Genomic DNA, 7,320 nt, shown 5'->3' with positions numbered 1-7,320 from the left:
AATCCGTTTTGTCCGCGTTGTCATGCGTTTCGTGGAAGTGGCATGCGTTGTCATACAAGGCTCACCGCCTTCTTTAGCACACGTGCCACTTAGTGCACAGTCTCTCACTCGCAGGCGTGTCACGCCGACGCCAGTGACTTGCAGGAGGAGCGTGCCTACTCCCCGATTCCCCTGAGACTATCTACTGCACCCGGGAATCCATTTTGGCCGCGTGGTCATTTCTTTCATGCAAGTAGCGGGCGTGAGTACAAGACTCACCGCCTTTTTTAGCACATGTGCCTCATAGTGCACAGCCTCTCCCTCGCAGGCGTGCCACACCGGCGCCCGTGATTTGGCAGGAGGTGCACGCCTACTCCCCGACTCCCCTGGGACTATCTAGTGCACCCGACCATCCGTTTTGGCCGCGTGGTAATGTGTTTCGTGGAAGTAGCAGGCGTGACTACAAGGCCCACCCCTTCCTTTTGCACAGCCTCTCACTCTCACGCATGCCACTCCGTCGCCCGTGATTTCTCGGAGTTGCGGCTCTATTTCCGAGGCTCCCCTGTGTCTAGTGCACCTGGGATTTCATTTTGGTGGCGTTTTCATGCGTTTTGTGGAAGTGGCAGGCGTGAGTACAAGGCTCACCGCCTTTTTTAGCACATGTGCCTCATAGTGCACAGCCTCTCACTCGCAGGCGTGCCACACCGGCGCCCGTGATTTGGCAGGAGGTGCCCGCCTACTCGCCGACTCCCCTGGGACTATCTAGTGCACCCGCGAATCCGTTTTGACCGCGTGGTGATGTGTTTCTTGGAAGTAGCAGGCGTGAGTACAAGGCTCACCCCTTCCTCTTGCACACCGTCTCACTCTCACGCATGCCACTCCGTCGCCCGTGAGTTCCCAGAGTTGCGCGTCTATTGCCGAGGATCCGCTGGGTCTAGTGCACCTGGGATTTGTTTCTGGTGGCGTTGTCATGCGTTTCGTGGAAGTGGCAGGCGTGAGTACAAGGCTCACCGCCTTCTTTAGCACATGTGCCTCACAGTGCACAGCCTCTCACTCGCAGGCGTGCCACTACGGCTGCCGTGATTTGGCAGGAGGTGCCCGACTACTCTCCAACTCCCCTGGGACTATCTGCTGCACCCGGGAATCCGTTTTGTCCGCGTTGTCATGCGTTTCGTGGAAGTGACATGCGTTGTCATACAAGGCTCACCGCCTTCTTTAGCACACGTGCCTCTTAGTGCACAGTCTCTCACTCGCAGGCGTGTCACCCCGACGCCAGTGACTTGCAGGAGGAGCGCGCCTACTCCCCGATTCCCCTGAGACTATCTACTGCACCCGGGAATCCATTTTGGCCGCGTGGTCATTTCTTTCATGCAAGTAGCGGGCGTGAGTACAAGACTCACCGCCTTTTTTAGCACATGTGCCTCATAGTGCACAGCCTCTCACTCGCAGGCGTGCCACACCGGCGCCCGTGATTTGGCAGGAGGTGCGCGCCTACTCCCCGACTCCCCTGGGACTATCTAGTGCACCCGCGAATCCGTTTTGGCCGCGTGGTCATGTGATAGGTGGAAGTAGCAGGCGTGACTACAAGGCTCACCCCTTCCTTTTGCACAGCCTCTCACTCTCACGCATGCCACTCCGTCGCCCGTGATTTCTCGGAGTTGCGGCTCTATTTCCGAGGCTCCCCTGTGTCTAGTGCACCTGGGATTTCATTTTGGTGGCGTTTTCATGCGTTTTGTGGAAGTGGCAGGCGTGAGTACAAGGCTCACCGCCTTTTTTAGCACATGTGCCTCATAGTGCACAGCCTCTCCCTCGCAGGCGTGCCACACCGGCGCCCGTGATTTGGCAGGAGGTGCGCGCCTACTCCCCGACTCCCCTGGGACTATCTAGTGCACCCGACCATCCGTTTTGGCCGCGTGGTAATGTGTTTCGTGGAAGTAGCAGGCGTGAGTACTAGGCTCACCCTTTCCTCTTGCACACCGTCTCACTCTCACGCATGCCACTCCGTCGCCCGTGAGTTCCCGGAGTTGCGCCTCTATTGGCGAGGTTCCGCTGGGTCTAGTGCACCTGGGATTTCATTTTGGTGGCGTTTTCATGCGTTTTGTGGAAGTGGCAGGCGTGAGTACAAGGCTCACCGCCTTCTTTAGCACATGTGCCTCATAGTGCACAGCCTCTCACTCGCAGGCGTGCCACACCGGCGCCCGTGATTTGGCAGGAGGTGCGCGCCTACTCGCCGACTCCCCTGGGACTATCTAGTGCACCCGCGAATCCGTTTTGACCGCGTGGTGATGTGTTTCTTGGAAGTAGCAGGCGTGAGTACAAGGCTCACCCCTTCCTCTTGCACACCGTCTCACTCTCACGCATGCCACTCCGTCGCCCGTGAGTTCCCGGAGTTGCGCGTCTATTGCCGAGGATCCGCTGGGTCTAGTGCACCTGGGATTTGATTCTGGTGGCGTTGTCATGCGTTTCGTGGAAGTGGCAGGCGTGAGTACAAGGCTCACCGCCTTCTTCAGCACATGTGCCTCACAGTGCACAGCCTCTCACTCGCAGGCGTGCCACTACGGCTGCCGTGATTTGGCAGGAGGTGCCCGACTACTCTCCAACTCCCCTGGGACTATCTACTGCACCCGAGAATCCGTTTTGTCCGCGTTGTCATGCGTTTCGTGGAAGTGGCATGCGTTGTCATACAAGGCTCACCGCCTTCTTTAGCACACGTGCCACTTAGTGCACAGTCTCTCACTCGCAGGCGTGTCACGCCGACGCCAGTGACTTGCAGGAGGAGCGCGCCTACTCCCCGATTCCCCTGAGACTATCTACTGCACCCGGGAATCCATTTTGGCCGCGTGGTCATTTCTTTCATGCAAGTAGCGGGCGTGTGTACAAGACTCACCGCCTTTTTTAGCACATGTGCCTCATAGTGCACAGCCTCTCCCTCGCAGGCGTGCCACACCGGCGCCCGTGATTTGGCAGGAGGTGCACGCCTACTCCCCGACTCCCCTGGGACTATCTAGTGCACCCGACCATCCGTTTTGGCCGCGTGGTAATGTGTTTCGTGGAAGTAGCAGGCGTGACTACAAGGCCCACCCCTTCCTTTTGCACAGCCTCTCACTCTCACGCATGCCACTCCGTCGCCCGTGATTTCTCGGAGTTGCGGCTCTATTTCCGAGGCTCCCCTGTGTCTAGTGCACCTGGGATTTCATTTTGGTGGCGTTTTCATGCGTTTTGTGGAAGTGGCAGGCGTGAGTACAAGGCTCACCGCCTTTTTTAGCACATGTGCCTCATAGTGCACAGCCTCTCACTCGCAGGCGTGCCACACCGGCGCCCGTGATTTGGCAGGAGGTGCCCGCCTACTCGCCGACTCCCCTGGGACTATCTAGTGCACCCGCGAATCCGTTTTGACCGCGTGGTGATGTGTTTCTTGGAAGTAGCAGGCGTGAGTACAAGGCTCACCCCTTCCTCTTGCACACCGTCTCACTCTCACGCATGCCACTCCGTCGCCCGTGAGTTCCCAGAGTTGCGCGTCTATTGCCGAGGATCCGCTGGGTCTAGTGCACCTGGGATTTGTTTCTGGTGGCGTTGTCATGCGTTTCGTGGAAGTGGCAGGCGTGAGTACAAGGCTCACCGCCTTCTTTAGCACATGTGCCTCACAGTGCACAGCCTCTCACTCGCAGGCGTGCCACTACGGCTGCCGTGATTTGGCAGGAGGTGCCCGACTACTCTCCAACTCCCCTGGGACTATCTGCTGCACCCGGGAATCCGTTTTGTCCGCGTTGTCATGCGTTTCGTGGAAGTGGCATGCGTTGTCATACAAGGCTCACCGCCTTCTTTAGCACACGTGCCTCTTAGTGCACAGTCTCTCACTCGCAGGCGTGTCACCCCGACGCCAGTGACTTGCAGGAGGAGCGCGCCTACTCCCCGATTCCCCTGAGACTATCTACTGCACCCGGGAATCCATTTTGGCCGCGTGGTCATTTCTTTCATGCAAGTAGCGGGCGTGAGTACAAGACTCACCGCCTTTTTTAGCACATGTGCCTCATAGTGCACAGCCTCTCACTCGCAGGCGTGCCACACCGGCGCCCGTGATTTGGCAGGAGGTGCGCGCCTACTCCCCGACTCCCCTGGGACTATCTAGTGCACCCGCGAATCCGTTTTGGCCGCGTGGTCATGTGATAGGTGGAAGTAGCAGGCGTGACTACAAGGCTCACCCCTTCCTTTTGCACAGCCTCTCACTCTCACGCATGCCACTCCGTCGCCCGTGATTTCTCGGAGTTGCGGCTCTATTTCCGAGGCTCCCCTGTGTCTAGTGCACCTGGGATTTCATTTTGGTGGCGTTTTCATGCGTTTTGTGGAAGTGGCAGGCGTGAGTACAAGGCTCACCGCCTTTTTTAGCACATGTGCCTCATAGTGCACAGCCTCTCCCTCGCAGGCGTGCCACACCGGCGCCCGTGATTTGGCAGGAGGTGCGCGCCTACTCCCCGACTCCCCTGGGACTATCTAGTGCACCCGACCATCCGTTTTGGCCGCGTGGTAATGTGTTTCGTGGAAGTAGCAGGCGTGAGTACTAGGCTCACCCTTTCCTCTTGCACACCGTCTCACTCTCACGCATGCCACTCCGTCGCCCGTGAGTTCCCGGAGTTGCGCCTCTATTGGCGAGGTTCCGCTGGGTCTAGTGCACCTGGGATTTCATTTTGGTGGCGTTTTCATGCGTTTTGTGGAAGTGGCAGGCGTGAGTACAAGGCTCACCGCCTTCTTTAGCACATGTGCCTCATAGTGCACAGCCTCTCACTCGCAGGCGTGCCACACCGGCGCCCGTGATTTGGCAGGAGGTGCGCGCCTACTCGCCGACTCCCCTGGGACTATCTAGTGCACCCGCGAATCCGTTTTGACCGCGTGGTGATGTGTTTCTTGGAAGTAGCAGGCGTGAGTACAAGGCTCACCCCTTCCTCTTGCACACCGTCTCACTCTCACGCATGCCACTCCGTCGCCCGTGAGTTCCCGGAGTTGCGCGTCTATTGCCGAGGATCCGCTGGGTCTAGTGCACCTGGGATTTGATTCTGGTGGCGTTGGCATGCGTTTCGTGGAAGTGGCAGGCGTGAGTACAAGGCTCACCGCCTTCTTCAGCACATGTGCCTCACAGTGCACAGCCTCTCACTCGCAGGCGTGCCACTACGGCTGCCGTGATTTGGCAGGAGGTGCCCGACTACTCTCCAACTCCCCTGGGACTATCTACTGCACCCGAGAATCCGTTTTGTCCGCGTTGTCATGCGTTTCGTGGAAGTGGCATGCGTTGTCATACAAGGCTCACCGCCTTCTTTAGCACACGTGCCACTTAGTGCACAGTCTCTCACTCGCAGGCGTGTCACGCCGACGCCAGTGACTTGCAGGAGGAGCGCGCCTACTCCCCGATTCCCCTGAGACTATCTACTGCACCCGGGAATCCATTTTGGCCGCGTGGTCATTTCTTTCATGCAAGTAGCGGGCGTGAGTACAAGACTCACCGCCTTTTTTAGCACATGTGCCTCATAGTGCACAGCCTCTCCCTCGCAGGCGTGCCACACCGGCGCCCGTGATTTGGCAGGAGGTGCACGCCTACTCCCCGACTCCCCTGGGACTATCTAGTGCACCCGACCATCCGTTTTGGCCGCGTGGTAATGTGTTTCGTGGAAGTAGCAGGCGTGACTACAAGGCCCACCCCTTCCTTTTGCACAGCCTCTCACTCTCACGCATGCCACTCCGTCGCCCGTGATTTCTCGGAGTTGCGGCTCTATTTCCGAGGCTCCCCTGTGTCTAGTGCACCTGGGATTTCATTTTGGTGGCGTTTTCATGCGTTTTGTGGAAGTGGCAGGCGTGAGTACAAGGCTCACCGCCTTTTTTAGCACATGTGCCTCATAGTGCACAGCCTCTCACTCGCAGGCGTGCCACACCGGCGCCCGTGATTTGGCAGGAGGTGCCCGCCTACTCGCCGACTCCCCTGGGACTATCTAGTGCACCCGCGAATCCGTTTTGACCGCGTGGTGATGTGTTTCTTGGAAGTAGCAGGCGTGAGTACAAGGCTCACCCCTTCCTCTTGCACACCGTCTCACTCTCACGCATGCCACTCCGTCGCCCGTGAGTTCCCAGAGTTGCGCGTCTATTGCCGAGGATCCGCTGGGTCTAGTGCACCTGGGATTTGTTTCTGGTGGCGTTGTCATGCGTTTCGTGGAAGTGGCAGGCGTGAGTACAAGGCTCACCGCCTTCTTTAGCACATGTGCCTCACAGTGCACAGCCTCTCACTCGCAGGCGTGCCACTACGGCTGCCGTGATTTGGCAGGAGGTGCCCGACTACTCTCCAACTCCCCTGGGACTATCTGCTGCACCCGGGAATCCGTTTTGTCCGCGTTGTCATGCGTTTCGTGGAAGTGGCATGCGTTGTCATACAAGGCTCACCGCCTTCTTTAGCACACGTGCCTCTTAGTGCACAGTCTCTCACTCGCAGGCGTGTCACCCCGACGCCAGTGACTTGCAGGAGGAGCGCGCCTACTCCCCGATTCCCCTGAGACTATCTACTGCACCCGGGAATCCATTTTGGCCGCGTGGTCATTTCTTTCATGCAAGTAGCGGGCGTGAGTACAAGACTCACCGCCTTTTTTAGCACATGTGCCTCATAGTGCACAGCCTCTCCCTCGCAGGCGTGCCACACCGGCGCCCGTGATTTGGCAGGAGGTGCGCGCCTACTCCCCGACTCCCCTGGGACTATCTAGTGCACCCGCGAATCCGTTTTGGCCGCGTGGTCATGTGATAGGTGGAAGTAGCAGGCGTGACTACAAGGCTCACCCCTTCCTTTTGCACAGCCTCTCACTCTCACGCATGCCACTCCGTCGCCCGTGATTTCTCGGAGTTGCGGCTCTATTTCCGAGGCTCCCCTGTGTCTAGTGCACCTGGGATTTCATTTTGGTGGCGTTTTCATGCGTTTTGTGGAAGTGGCAGGCGTGAGTACAAGGCTCACCGCCTTTTTTAGCACATGTGCCTCATAGTGCACAGCCTCTCCCTCGCAGGCGTGCCACACCGGCGCCCGTGATTTGGCAGGAGGTGCGCGCCTACTCCCCGACTCCCCTGGGACTATCTAGTGCACCCGACCATCCGTTTTGGCCGCGTGGTAATGTGTTTCGTGGAAGTAGCAGGCGTGAGTACTAGGCTCACCCTTTCCTCTTGCACACCGTCTCACTCTCACGCATGCCACTCCGTCGCCCGTGAGTTCCCGGAGTTGCGCCTCTATTGGCGAGGTTCCGCTGGGTCTAGTGCACCTGGGATTTCATTTTGGTGGCGTTTTCATGCGTTTTGTGGAAGTGGCAGGCGTGAGTACAA

This window comes from Stylophora pistillata, unplaced genomic scaffold, assembly GCF_964205215.1.
Source record: "Stylophora pistillata unplaced genomic scaffold, jaStyPist1.2 SCAFFOLD_44, whole genome shotgun sequence".
In the NCBI taxonomy this organism is placed as follows: Eukaryota; Metazoa; Cnidaria; class Anthozoa; order Scleractinia; family Pocilloporidae; genus Stylophora; species Stylophora pistillata.
This window is presented reverse-complemented; position numbering follows the sequence as displayed.